The sequence below is a fragment of the Rhagoletis pomonella genome, unplaced genomic scaffold (assembly GCF_013731165.1).
Source record: "Rhagoletis pomonella isolate Grant_MI unplaced genomic scaffold, Rhpom_1.0 Rhpom_scaffold_00003, whole genome shotgun sequence".
Classification (NCBI taxonomy): domain Eukaryota; kingdom Metazoa; phylum Arthropoda; class Insecta; order Diptera; family Tephritidae; genus Rhagoletis; species Rhagoletis pomonella.
This window is the reverse complement of record NW_023458557.1, coordinates 65720293-65735972: the sequence shown is the minus strand read 5'-3', so window position 1 is coordinate 65735972 and position 15680 is coordinate 65720293. Positions and strand designations below refer to the sequence as shown.

General features: G+C 32.7%; 1 protein-coding gene across 1 annotated transcript in view; it reads left to right on the top strand.

Annotated features, from left to right (window-relative positions):
* The first annotated feature begins 535 nt into the window (after window positions 1–535).
* Window positions 536–15680, top strand: part of LOC118735356 (dual oxidase maturation factor 1) — an 88710-nt gene continuing 73565 nt past the window's right edge. Inside the window, exon 1 of the mRNA XM_036465065.1 lies at window positions 536–591. The gene's annotated coding sequence lies outside the window, so the exon portion shown is untranslated. The remainder of the gene's footprint in view (window positions 592–15680) is intronic.

The window sequence follows — 15680 nt, the reverse complement described above, 5'->3', positions numbered from 1 at the left end:
TATATGTACGTAAGTATATCTTCACATCGTCAGTTCACGAGTAAATGAGTTGCTTATTTAAAATAAATACCAACAACAACGGTAGACGAATCAGCATTAATAACAGCGAACAGGTATTTAGTTTAAAGCATAAACCTTTTTTCTTCACATTATTATTTCTTCATATTTTGACTTTTTGCACTAAGTCAAAGCTGTGCCCAGACCAGCCAAAAGCCAAAATCCAAAGCGACAGCCACAAAGCCACTGCAAAGTCAAGCTGTGGTTGAAGTCACATGCCGCTCACTGCGACTTAGCTCATTTCCATTCAGTTCCGCTCAGCTGTGTTTCGATGGAGCTTTTGACGTTCGGCGCCCGCTTTTTTCTTGTTTCATTTGTTTTGCGTTTTTTTTTTGTTGGTTTTGTTTTACATTTTTTTACTGTTTTTTTTCTTACTCATTTTTGTTGTGGGGGTTTTCGAAAAACTTTTGAGCGAGCACAACTTACATATCTCAGTTTCGAGCTCAAAGTAAAATTTCAGTTAACTTAAAACAGGCGAGTAAAACGGACGTGTCGGTAACGGAGCGCAAAAAGGATTTTCGAACACATTTTAAGGTCGGTTTAAGAATCTGTGTTATGCGTTTTTTTTTTACAAAACAATTTAACGCAAAATGACGATCGCGTGAAATACGTATGACGGACGCGCGTGACGGCAACAGCGGTAGAAGCAAAACAAAACTAAACAAAAAAAAAAAACAATATTACAATAAGCAACTAAACAATTAAATTAAAAAATTAAAATAAAACAACAACGACAACGGTGTCATAGACGAGGCTTTCAACTAAATAAGGCAAGTGTTCAATGTAGCCAACAGGCAGAGTCACCAAGTCAAAAGATAACTGACGACGCGCCAACATGCTCACTCGTATTGTATGAAAATTCAGAGTGCAAGCTGATGATGTATACTTTAACTGTGTGAATATTTGGTGGAAAATATATTATGTTTTGTGTGCGTGTTTTTATTGTTTTTATTTAATAACAAATGAAAAAATTGGTGGAAAAAAGTTTTAGTTTAAAACCAGTCCCACGAGAAATATGGAAATTCGTTTGTCAAGAAAAATTAAAAATGAGTTAATGAAAAAAGCAGCAAATGCATAATTGAATCAACAAAGAAATATGAGTTAACGAAATAATAAACGAAATGAAGTAAGATAAAAAAAGAGGCGAAACTGCATAATTTTTCAAACTGAGTCGCCTTATTAAAATTCATTGTCAAATTGGAGAATATCAAAATTTGGCAAAAAATTTCTAAATTCAGTGCTTGTTATTCATACATAAGTCTTTAAGTTGTGAGAGTATACATTAGGAACTCACGTTGCGGAAAGAAGATGCGCAGGCGTGTCGCTGTTATGACCTCACATTTATGCATCTGGGTTTTAATGCATAATACGAAAAAAAGTGCAGTAGATGGTGTAATATGATTCAAAATTTTAATATTTTTTTTAATTGTTGAAACTTCTGAACGCAAAAGTGATAACAAAAAAATACAGAGGACCATCAAATTATTGCACTTAAAATACCAAATTATTTATTTTTTTTTACTTTTACCTTATCTAATTAGAGTTCGTTAGATTATATAAAAGAAAAGTTGTGCACCGACCCCATACACGACTCAAGCGAAACTTTTTCTTTCTATTACCCGTATAATATAATAAAAGTAGGAGTGCACGTTACTGCCGAAATTCGACCGCTTTTCTAGATTTTCTTATGACCCTTGGAACTAAAACGTAAGTAAATTTTTTGTATATCTTTGAGGGTATTTGGAGAACTTTGGCAGGACTTGGAATTGACTTGATATATTCCAGTTTGTCGATAAATTTCCATAATTTCATATATATCGATAATTCAATGAATTTCAGAAATATTAAATTCCGAAAACTCAACCAAATTCGGTAACTCTACTAATTGACATATTTCTCGAATAACAGTGCGTTTACAGGACTCGATAAATTTCGATAACTCAAACATGTATGCATCTCGATATAAATCGACAACTCAATAAACTTTGGAAACCTCTATAAATTTCGATAACTCGGTTAATTTTGACAGCTCCACATTTTTCGAAAGCTATCGATAAATTTCGACAACTTGTTACACTCTGGTAACACGATAAAATTCGATAAACATTGATAACTCGATGAACTTATATGAAATTTCCATAACTCGATACATTTTAAAACATTCAAAAACGTCGATTCGATAAATCGAAAAATTTCAGTAAATCAATATCGATAACTCGATATTTTCAAGGAACTCAGTGCATTATGATAAATCGATAAATTTCGTTAACTCTATAAATAATGATAATTCAATTAATATCGATATCTTGATAAATTTTATTAACTTGACAAATTTCGGTAGTTTGATAACTTTCCATAACTAAACTTCTTAAATTTTTAATTGAAATACATTTTTTGACCCTAATTATTATGTATTCTCATTGTTTTCATTTCCGTCTGTAACTTAAATATTTCTTCCACTTTTTTATTTTCATCGTTTTTATCATTAATTTTTTTACCATCGCATTTATCTTTATGACAATGTTTAAATACGTAGTAAAACAAAATGTGAAAAAAATCATATTCAACAGGTTGCAACAACAACTATATACAAATCCGGAAATTTTTAAACGACTATTTTGGCTCCTCATCTAAGGAAAATACTTTTCCAATGGTGTTCTTCGTTTTTAACCGTCAAACGAGCTGTGAAAAAATGTTGTTGTCTAAGTTGGCTCTAAATTTAATCGGATGGTTTTTTTTTGCTCTTGCTGACTCATAGTAAAATCTACTGCTTACCATTTCATAAAAAAATTTTGATGCTCTAACCAGTGTTGCCGCCGCCCAAAGAACTTTCTAACCAAGATTAGACGAAAAAGTTACCAAATGTAAGGAAAAATAACCAATTTTTTATTAGATTAACAATTCAGGTCATCACAAATTCTTTTATACAGTACGTTTAGACAAATTTTACAAACCAAAGAAATCAATTTTTATTTGCATTTTTGAAAAGTAAATCCTTTTAAGGCTGAAAATAAATGAAATACCGAGGGCTTATATTCAATACCCTCTATCTGCAAAAACTCAATTTTTCAGGAGAGCAAAAAAACTGTTTTGGCAGCTGTTTTTAAAAGTGTTAATAATTTTAAGTACACACGCATGTCTTAAATATTCACGCAATATACTAAAACTAGTTTTTTACTTTTAATTCATTTAATTTTAGTTTAAAGATCAGATAGAGGTTATTGCAATTCGAATTATAACTATTTATATAGAAAAATTTGCTGATAGAGGGTTTTGCAGAATAATGAAAATGTCAGTTCTTTAGACGTAAATACTATGTTAAACTAAGATTTTAATGCAGAAATCATAGGAGTGAAAATTCGTTCCCTTCTATTTCGATGTGCCCAGGTAACCACATAATTTTAAATGTGTTTTTGTGTCAAAAGAGTATTTCACGTGATTTCGAAATTATATGAGAATCATTAGCACTGTTAAAAGAGGCTTCGCTGGCTGGTTTACTGTCCGTTCAGATGAGGAAATTTCCTTCGTTTATAGAGGCGAAACGTACAGCTGATTCGGCTGTAAATGCCGAGCAGTACGGGGGAAAAGCACTGAAGACAATTGTAACACCCAGCCCTTTTGTTACCACCATATCTGGAACCGTCTGTGAAAATAAGCTCCCAGGTAATTTATGAGTATCAAACTGGGCAAATGCCCTTGCGGTAGAGTTTTTACTTTAGTAAGCATCGGATGATGTCGAAATCTTTGATGTAGCTTAATATACGAAATAAAGGTGATTGCTTGCTACATCAGTTTTTTTGTTGAAAGCAGGATTCGACGTGAGAGATAGCTTTTATTGGCGAGGTGGGAAATGCACGGATGCTTTTTCTCCTCTGCTACATAGTAAGGTGTTTCTAGCAATTAAGATGTTTTTTTGCGCAGTGTCCATAAATTACGAGCCCAAAGTCAACTTTTACATAATGACAGTTCTGCTTAAAAGTAGGTTTATTGTCAAAAATCATTCCAAATATTTTCAATGTATCAGTATAGGGGAGGGGTGTTAGACAAGGAGAGGGTTGGATGTATGTATTTATTTATATTTTCTGCATATGTGAAAAAATTACTTTGTCAGCTTAAATCTAAGCTCCTGAAGATTTGGACCAATTGATTAGATCGTTTAGTATGTTAGAAAAAATAATTTTTACTTGCGTCAAGTCCTTAGTCTTAGAAAAAATTAAAATATCATTAGCGTATTTAGTTTGGCAATAGGAATAATAATAGCAGTTTCCCACTCTTGATGATATAACCCTTGAAATAAAATGTAGTTATGGAGTTTAATGACTCTATGTTTGATGGGATACGGATGATTTTTTAGAACGGGGTACGGGATTTTGTCTGCACCAGGGCTTTTGCCTGTCATCGAAGAGATGGTTGGTCAAACTCTTAAATAGATATGAGTAAGAGAGAATTGTGGGAATCTTCGGACTAAGTGGAGGCAAATAAACATATACACATCGCTCATTTACTTTAGTAGTGTCATAATCCAAAAAAATACAAATCTTGAGTTGAGTATGCAGAAATTATCGCTACGTCTTCTTCTATTTCGTGTAAAAATATCATAGCTGTATCGATTAAGCCCTGTATGCAGCTCTCAAGAAAACGGTCAAGAAAAAATTGCCATTATTTCGCGTGTGTGTCCAAGGAATTTTGACATTTGACATTGATACTTCACAGCCTGTTGCCTCACTCAAGAAATAATGGAACGGGCATATATTTCTGTTGCAAAACTGGGTTGCCTTATGCTCTTTCATCACAAAAAAAACTTTAGAAAACCGTAGTAGAAAGCGTAGTAAAATTCTTAAGAACTGCATACTGCCTTAAGGAAATTTGACTCAAGAAAATTTCTTAGCCATTTCTTGTACGTCATTTTATATGGAGTTTTTGCTTTTCTTGAGAGCTGCATACAGGCCTTTACCAGAATCTCACTAGAATAAAATATGTATTCATTTTTAGTATCGGCGTATATGTAAATTCAAAACTTTAAAGCCGTCTTTCTCGAGTTTTGATTTTTTGAGTTATGACATTATTGTAGTAAATGAGCGGACATGTCTTTATTTGACCTGCCACAAAAAAATGGTAATGAAAACGATTTTCCAGCAAAATTGTGTAGATAGAGGATTTTGCTTTTGTAACAAAATGTTATTGCAGATAGTGGATTTTTCAAAATGAGAATATAATACCATAAAAGCAAAATTTTAAGTTTGGCATTATTGTCATGGCTGAAGGATAAATAAGAGCTCACGTTACCATCAAAAACTCATTTTCATCAAAATTGTAGATAGAGGGTATTGAATATAAGCCCTCGATACATTCATATATAAGTATATATATATAAATACATATTTTAGAAAATCAGGCTTCCCGTATTAGGTGCATATGTATGTTAATATCTTCGTAAAGATTACCAGACTCTAAATGACGTTTTTAAATAAGTAAATAGGTACACAGTTTCCAACTTCTTTGTAAGAATCAATGAAATACCTAATCAGCGTGAACAACCACATTTTAAATAATTTATAATTAAGCTTAAGCAACTAAAAATTGGACTGTATTGAACTATATCGTCGCTCAGCGCGAAATACCTCATATACGCCAAACGCAGTACCGTGTATACGATGGTAAATAAATTTTACAAAAGCGCGAAAACCCGATTTTTTCAAAACTGCGGAATGGTATTTCCCTTGAACTTGCTATAAGATTATCATTAATAATCTTAACTTAAATTAATAAAGTAAGCAGTAATGGAAAACTAATTACCAAATCCCTTTTTTATTGTACATACATGACGTGGTATTGGATTCCGCATATACGAGGTATTTATATATGTACTATCTGAGTATGTATTCATTTGAAGTAGTCTTTAGCCGACCATGTATATTATGTATTCTGTATATTATAAAACAAATACATACATATGTAAGTAATATTAATACAATGGTTCCAAATATTCTCACTTGGTTTCACTTCTGGGCTGCCACTGCTGCTGCTACTCTCCTCAACCTCGACAGGTGAGCCCGTATAAATTAACTTGAAACACCAATTTTGCGCGGAATTCTAATAATTTTTCGCGGCTTTTTAATGATTCTCGTATTATTCAAATGTCATTTCAGGTACATACTATGTAGGTGTGTGCAAAGAACATAGAAATGGTGTAACTGCGGTGCCGTTTCAAAAACTTGGCGATTAATTCACCGCGATCTATTAAAGACACGAACCGATAATAGTAGCACCCTCGAACTTTTACATGTTCTTTTGCATATGTAAACACATGATTATTATCGGAATAAGTCGAATCTTGAGTTGCCATTTTAGTAGTAATAACTTTAGTTAAATAACTATATTGAGCAGAATAAATGTATTTGTTTATCCTATTTTTCAAAGATTTAATTATTGTATGTACATATACAAAAATTAGAAACTACAAAAAATGTTAAAAATAACCAAAATGGGAAAGATGTTAACAACTTCACAGGCAAGAAAAAAATAACCAAAATTGGTTAAAAGTAACCAAAACGGCAACACTGGCTCTAACTGATATATTTAATGCCGTTTCATGAATCTGCTTCAAAGTAAGGTCCGAAAAGTCCCACTATGGTTGGATCTAAAAAGTTTAGGTGCTCAACGAAAAATTGTATTTTTAAATTTTACGGCCATCTCATATCCTACCATATCTAGGAGCCTAGAGAACCCTAGTTCGATTAGCCAAAGCAAGAGTCTTCAGCTTACGACTGGCTATCCATTAAGAACACAATTTTATGGCTTCAGTAGTCTCGCCTCATGTTGAAGCTGAATATCTTTTTATGGAAGATGAACATTCGTTTTCTTATAGGCTACGAGTATGTCAATCTCTGTCCAAATGCATCTATCCCTTTTTCCTTTCTAGTCAACGAACCAGCAGTGTAGCATATTATCACAAGTGTACGTTCGAGGGCAACCTGAAAAATGAGTCCATTGATTGAAAGATATATTTTTCGGAAGACAAGCGTTGTATTTCTGAACATAGCTTTTTACATTCGGTCCAGCGTTCTCCAATTTTTTAACACCTCCGAAATAATATGTTTTTCCATGACCTCAAAATAAGCATTCGTTTCAGAGATAACTTCTTCAGTCGACCCCAATCTCTTACCGCCCAGCCATTTCTTTGGATGTGGAATCAGGAAATAGTCGCTGGGGGGCTAAATTTCTTGATCTTATACCGCGTGCATCCTAATTAACTGTTACCACATACCCACTTTGGCCTTATTTGATGAACTTTTTGATTGTTACTTGATCTCTAGATTATTGTGGTGGATCCATGTTTCGTCACCAGTACTGAACGGTCCACAAATTCATTCGGATTGCGGCTGAACATCGCCAAACTCTCCTTTGAAGCGGTCACACGGTTGCGTTAATGATCGAGTAGGAATAGAGCGGCGCCCATCGTGCGGATGGCTTTTTCATATCCAAATATTCATGTGAAATGCGGTGTACCTATTCAATTGAGTGGCTAATAGCTTCAGCCACCTATTTAATTCTCCGATTGTCCAATACCACTCCATAGATCGATTTTGGGTGACCTGAACGTTCGAAGTACGCTGCTGGTACCGTTGTGACTCTGTAAACCCACTGAAATTGATAGTGGAGAATCGCCGTAGTATTTATCAAGCCTTTCCTCGGTTTGGTAATGGATTTCTACGCAATAAAAAGTTAATCAGCATACGAAATACTTTTCTTTCCATTCTCGTTAAAACTCTCGAGGTTCTCTGCTTTCAATGACTGAAAAGCACAAACTAAATGGCGCAGCTTGCTCAAAATTTTACAGTAGTCTATTAACCGATGGCTGTTCACGGGAGAAGTATTGCATTTAAAGTTACTTCGCGGGTAATTCAAAAAGTCACTGACTTCAAATTGCCCTCGTAGTGCAATTTCAAACCGATATTGCAATTTCAAGGGTCCGCTTTGTTAGACCTTCTGTCCCGATTTTGGTATCAGTCCTGCTCTGGATAGCCCTTTTAACTTGAGTCTAAATGTAAACATGAAGAGGTGTGAGTTCTGGAAGAAATTCCATGCATGCTTTTAGATACGTTTTCACGACTGCAGCTATACATGCCGGCTTTTACATCCCTTTTTGTTTCACGTTGTAAATTCATCGAGCTAGCTGTTCTCTTATTGCTTTTCTGGATGCGTAATATATTTAGTTTTAAACTTTTTTTCGGAATAAAATTGAAACTTCCTAGATTGGTATTACGTTTCGATATCAATGTAGAGATGAGCTTCACTGTTTCTGGTTTATTTTTAGTACTACTACAACTTTTGGTGTGTGGACCAATACCCCATGGCCATTGTACAGTTATGACGGTAACAAGCCCTAAAACTTCGGAATAACCGAAAAGATAAGTAAAAATCACCGCAAAACCGTTCCAAAAGAAGAGAAAACGGATCCTACGGAAACGGAGATCGACCACGAAGCGCACATTGAATTATGGACAAAAAATTGATTGGTTTGGCATAAAGTATAAATATGAAAATATCAGCCTGAAATTTGGTTTAGATATGTATTATAGAGTTCTGAGTTGACCTACAAAATTTTGTTCGGTTCGAAACACTATATTATATAGCCGCCATAGTGCCGATATCAACTTCGTGGTTTTTATATGCTATATGAGTTTACCTACAACATTTTTTCGGTTCAAGGCACTATGCCATATACTAACTGTTTTTTTTTTTTTCTTACTTTATAACAAAATATAAAAGAATTAAATAAAAAAAAAAACTATTTAAAATCGTTTGTTAAGCTATTATGATAGGGCCTATTTCCAGTACCACTTTTTTGAGAACTGTAATCGGTCCATATTCTCGGTTCTCCTTGAAACCGGGTCGAAAGAACCGGTTCTTTAAATACTCGGAGCCGCACATCACTAATGCATAAGAAAGAGTTGCTTAATAGGCAGAAATATTTCAGTCGACTTAAGTAAATCGTTGTTATAAAAGCTCAAAAATTAATAAAGTATTACATACATACTTACATATGTACGTTTGATCGTACCATTAGTCCTCCTCCCATTTTAAGTGGTATATTTAAACTAGATATGTTTACTATTATTTAACATTAAATTTATAAGTTACTCAACGTATATTAAGATTGTGCAAAGTTTTTCATATTTAAGTATTAGACTGGCAAAAGAAAAGGGTACAAGTACATTTGTATGTATGTATGTTTCACACAAACGTACATAAGTATATTTATGTCCTATATAAGCCATGCAAAAGGGGTAATAGTTATAAAGTTATAGTCAACATGCCATTAACACAGTTTTAATTATAAACCCAATTTGTGAGGAAAGCTTTGTGTTTTTGTCTGTAGCTGCCAATGAGTGGTATGTACATATGTAGTTATTGCAGTGGGCACAGCGTAAAAAAATTTATAATCACCGAAAAACCGCCAATAAATTATATTACAATATAGAGTTAAAAATATAGTTATGTACATACGTACATATACCCATGAGGGTGATTCTTAAAAAAAATATGAAAATCTAAATTTTGTAAAAAATATGAAAATCTATTGGTCTATGTACAAAATAAGGAATTCCGCGAAAATTTTAAAGCAATTTCTAGGGGTCTTTACCAAGGTTTGAAAAACAAGTCTGATTAATGGGTTGATTATGGATATCAACTCAGCTTCAGTTTGGTTGCTGAGGGACAACGCCACTTTAATAAACATGTATATTACAGAAACCGTAACGGTTATGAGCAGGGAACGGATTTTTAGGACCTAAAAACCTATAAAAAAGGCAAAATAAAGTAACGAAATAGGCTGGAAAAGGCAAAATAAAATAGCGAAAAAGGCAGGAAAAGGCACTAGGTATTGTAAAAAAAGCAAAATAAGGCACTAAAAAAAGACAGAAAATACGAAGAACAATCAAAAAATACATTTATTTTAGAAATGTTTATATTACAAGTAAAAAGAGAAAAACTATGAACTAGGTTCATTATATGAAAAATTTGCACTTTGAATCTTTGACTATTTTATCCTTTCGAGTTTCCAACTCATAAAACTTTAATCTGTATAGTTGTAGTAACATTGAACCACAAGATGCATTTTGAAGTTTTCTGGCAGCATTTTCATTCGATTTTAGCGAAGAAAAGCCTTGAATGTACTAAATGTGTGCTCGACGTAAGTCGATACAAGCGGCGCCCAATTTAAATATGGAACGTTTGAAACGTTCATATTATCAGGAATAAGGGCGTTTTCCTCGCTCTTTATAATTTTATCCACACCCCTTATTGTCTCCAAGCCTTCGTTAGCTGAGAAAACGGCTTTGAATTTTACCAACACCAATTTGGCAAGAGGTCTCTTTTTTTTAATCTTAAAAAAAATTTGTAAATGCTATAATCACTTTTTTAAAGGTAGAAAAGGCAAAAAAAGGCAAATATCTTAAAAAAGGCAAAAAAAAGGCAACACCAATTGTGTATATATGAAATCAGGGAAAGCTAAATCGTGGACATTCTTAATCGAATATACTCTATCTCTTTAGTAGAAAAAAAGGCAATTTCTATATAATCCGTTCCCTGGTTATGAGCTTTAAATAAAAATCGTATTTTAACCGTAAAAAAATTGGATTTTTATTTTGCCGATCAAATATAACCGTTTTATTCGGATTTTTTTGTTCGATTATATTATAATAACAGATTGGCGCATAGAAAATATGCTAGTGTTTGGCCTTGATGTTGTTACGCAATTATAACCGTTATATTCAAATTTAATTTTTTATAACGTTTAAAAATTATCAAAAAAAAAAATATCAAAAATAACTACTATTTTTGATCGAAGAAAATAAAAATAATAAAACAAACATAAAAAAATAATATAGATTTTGCAATGACCTAAAAATTAAATTCATTTCATTTACCGGCTATTTTCGGTGCCGGTATATATGTCGACCAACTTTAGTTAAGTGCTTTTAATTTAAAAATAAGAGAGTTTTTGAGGTAAGTATCAGCAACCAAGACCTTAGTGTAAATAAGCTGCACAAATATTCTCCCAATCAAAACTTTTGCGGCAACCACAAAATTGCAGTGGTCGGGTTGTTCGGAGTATGATTTTTTTTAATCAAATTCAGTGTTTTTTAAGTATACTAAAGAAAAAATTTCGTCGAATTCTTGCTATTTAAAAAATGTATAAAAATTCTTTTGAAATTTGGAAATTTTCGTGCATGCCTTTATTTTGTAGGAATAACAAAATAAAGTGGTATCCTATACAAAATTTGGATGTTTATACTTTTTAGCACCACCCTAATGTACATATTCGTACTTTGTGAGTGAATAAAGAAATTTATGTAATAAACATTTTTACACAAATATTTTATTTTACATTTTTATTGTGGCTTTGGCAAATTATTGTGTGCTGACTACTACGACAAGTGCTTGGACCATAGAAGTTCGACTCAGGAGTAAATAACTCGAAAAACAGAAGTAAAAACAGATCTTCCATGGTAAATTTAAAAATTCTCTTTCCAGTTCCGTGGGATTCAAAAATCTAAAATTTTTCATGCAAATGTAATGCTAAGAATTCACTAAGAAAAGCTCTAAGGTCATGAAATTAAATTGAGATGTCTAAAAATTTTTGAGAGTTTCAGGTTAAGTATTTGTATTTTGTAGTCATAAGTTTGTTTTAGAAAATATGTATACCAGAAATCTTAAGAAATAAAAAAAACGGACTAAATCTACTCCGATCGGAGCAAAGTCCAAGCGCTGACTACGACTGTTATGTTATGTTTTTATTATTGTTTTTGGAGTTTGATTCATCCACTAACTGTTACAGCATATATAACCAGGTATAAAATGATGTGATATCACACATAACAGTCTTTAGTAAAACATACATATGCATGCACGTGAATAGTACATACAGTGAGTGTCAGTGAAAATCGTACAGTAATTTTTCGCATTAACATTTAATAAAAATATAGTTCATACTACATAAAAATCCAACCAAAGTTTTTAGCTTTGTGACAATGAATAAAAATGTAAAATTTTCATAAACATTTTTGGAATATGAAAGAAAATGCGGTATTTTGTAGCCACTTCAAACCTGCACTTTATTTTACTAAAATTGAATGGGCGATTAACTGCATACCCAAAAAAATTCTGAATAAATAGTGTGAAATTTTGATGAAAGTTTTACGATTTTTCTTTAAATTGTTACAAAGTTAAAAACTTTGAGTTATATGTATTTTATTGTAGTGTGAAATACATTTTTATTAAAAATGAATAAAAATTAAAAAATACTAAACAAAAAATTTAAAAACATTTACTGTACGATTGTCATTGACGCTGTACATGTAAATTTTTATTATATGCACAATTGATATATTTTATTTGTTATTGTTTATGATTGTCGTTTGTCGCTTTATAACATACATTTACTACATATGTATGTACATATAAGATATGCTTGCTATTTGCTGTACCACCGGTTGTCGCTCATCACTGCGGCTTGTCCATTTCCATTGCACTTTCATTCGCTTACACACCTTTTTTCGCCAACACACATTGCGGTAGTCATTACAAACGATTTTATGGCTGGTTGTTGGGTTTTCGCATAACACACATACATATGTACGTACATAAATGTATGCATGTATGTCAATTTGTATGTATGTATTGTGCTTTTTTTGGCAATTCCGCATTCCTTTTACGGATAGCTTTGGGGCGATTTTCGCCATTTCTTGTTTCGTTTACAGAGTTTGGCGCTCTCTCCCTAAGCTCTCCCACAAATTCATGCGTAAATATTAAGTCATTACAACAACATTGTATACACAAAGTGTGTATATGCACAATTCGTTTACCTGTACTTGGTTATCGTTTATTTTTTTTGTTATTACGTATGTGGCGCTACTTTGTAATTATGTGTCTTTCTCTGTTTTTTTGCGAAAATTGTTTACCTTTTGTTGTTGGCAGCGTTTTTTAACATGCAGACGTTTTATCTGATATTAATTGTTCCTAATTTTCATCAACTTGTGTGTTTGACGATTTTTACAAATGTACCAAAATACCAAACTTAAATGTATGCGACTTGTCTGTAAATAAAGTAAACTCGGATTAGTTTGCATGGGATACGAATATTCATTAAATAGAAGATGTCAACTTAAGGGCCGTTTTCACCAACTCTGGTTAACACTAATCCCCAGGTAAACATCGTTTACCCACAAAACTGATTGCATGCATACATAGGGCTGCCAGATATCTCTGTTGCTAAACCGGCAAACTTTAGGGAGGGCCTCTCGCTCCCTTCTCTTTCATTTCGACGTGCGAAAGGATGTAGTGAAATTTTATTTTGACAGACAAAACCAAAAACATAAAAACATGAGATCATGAGATCATTACAACGTACGCCAACAAAACAACTTATCACAACTAAAGCACAGAGAACTTTTTACAATGCATGTACCTTTTTTTATTCTTTATAAAAATACAGTTTATACTGCACATATGTAAAAACATAAAAATAAAATTGTTAAACTTTGTGCCAAACTCGGGAAAATTCAATAAATTTGCATACAAATTTGCAACATTCTAATCAGACTTTTTATAAAAATTTTTGAAATGAAGTTATGCAGCCCATTAAATTTTAGTTGATTTTTAGTATTGTTTTTACTGAGAGTTTCTTCCATACAAACTATGTTCGATAATTCTTTTTATATGGAAGACACTGTCAGCAAAAAAAATAAAAATAAATGCTAAAATCAACGAATTTTGCTGGCAACTTCAGACTTGCACTTTATTAATTGGCTCAAAAGCTACATTTTCAAAATTTTTCTAAAAGATCTGATTAGAAACTGTGATCTGATGAAAGAGCCTCCGAGCCAATAATTTTGTACGGCACTGTACTTATAAGTACAAGATAACATTAAAATATCAGTCATATTTTTCGTTGCTGTGAATTTGTTTCAAAACTTCTGTATTTTCCTTAATATAATTGTAAAACTCTGTGCACGTCATTTTGAACGTATTTAGGTACATATACTAATCATCAACTATTGCTTGTGCAAAGTTCAACTATCTCGAAATGTGACTATTTCACAAATTAAACCGGTGTACTGAGAGAAAGAAATTTAGAATTAAAAAAGCGTGCTAAATTAAAAAAAATACGCATATGAAAGAGCACCAACCCAACAAATTTTAGTATTTAGTATAGAAATATTAAATTCAAATACGCCTATATCAAAATGAAGATTTGCAATTACCGATTGCTTTTTCATTATTAAGTTAAACAAATATTTAAATTCCATGCTGGTTGTAATGGGAATTGGCAAATTGTGGCAAGCATCTTCGCGCACTCAGCTACAGCCAGACTTGTAAATGTGCATTTACATGTTGAGTTTGAATCAACACTACGCGTGCGTGTTATGAAAGCATTATTTTTAAATACGAACATTTTTAAACGATAATCAAATAGAAAATTTTCATGTTTACTATGCGTTATTTCCCTCAGTGAATTCATAACATTTTTCTGAATATTACAACGCGTTTTTTCTCTTAGTGTAGTGATTTTTGAACTTTTATTCAAATTTGTGCAATCAAATCAATAACCGGGACACCAAAACGAAACCCGGGACATTTTAAGGTTGGACCGGGACATTGGGACAAATAGTCTAAAACCGGGACGTCTGGCACCCCTATGCATACAACATTGTGAAAGTGACATCGGCAATGGTGTTTAACTCGGGAGTTGTTCTTAACCAGAGATGGTGAAAACGGTCCTTAATTTGTTAATAGGAGATCAAATAATGCATATGATATGGAGGTCTATGTATTATGCTTAATTAATGGTTCAATGAAATGTATGCACATAGATATGCACTTAACATACATCGACGGGGAGCGCAACTTAATAAACAACTTGAGGCAGGTCCTTTTCAATAAAACCTTCTCTGTTAAAAAGATCTTCATAAAGAAATATATATCGAGCACAGTAGACCCTTCACTAAAAAATATCACAAATAGCGCTCATAGAAGGTATATTTTTTAAAATTTTGCCGACTGGGTCGTATTATGCGTTTATATAGTACTAGTTTGTAGTTATGTATGTACATATGTAGTAGACACCCAATCACCAATTTTGTTTGCTGTGTTTTTGTTTTAGTGACTAGTATCTTTCGGACAATAAATACGGGGTTTCTAAATATCTTGACTCAGCGCCACCTAGCGAGTTATTTGGCAACACCCATTAAGTAGTTTTTGAACCAAGCTATAAAAAAGAAAACGGCTATCATTTTATATATGAACCGTGTTTAAATACACGTACATCTCGATACTTTTCGTTCGATGCCAAGTATTTTTGGCCTCGATACTGTTGGACCAAGCATCGAAAAAAATATACGTATCGAAACCCGCTACTAAGGCAAATTTTGTTTCGAATTTTTTCCTCCTCTGTTATTTCTAATATGAAACGATGTGTGCTTTATGGCTAGTGTTGACAGATTTTTTTTCCAGCCATACGGGACAAACGCATAATATGTCCAAAATATACGGGATTTACAAAAATTTAACGGGACAAAAGAGAAATATGTGTGCTTTAAAAGCCCAACTACAAATCATAT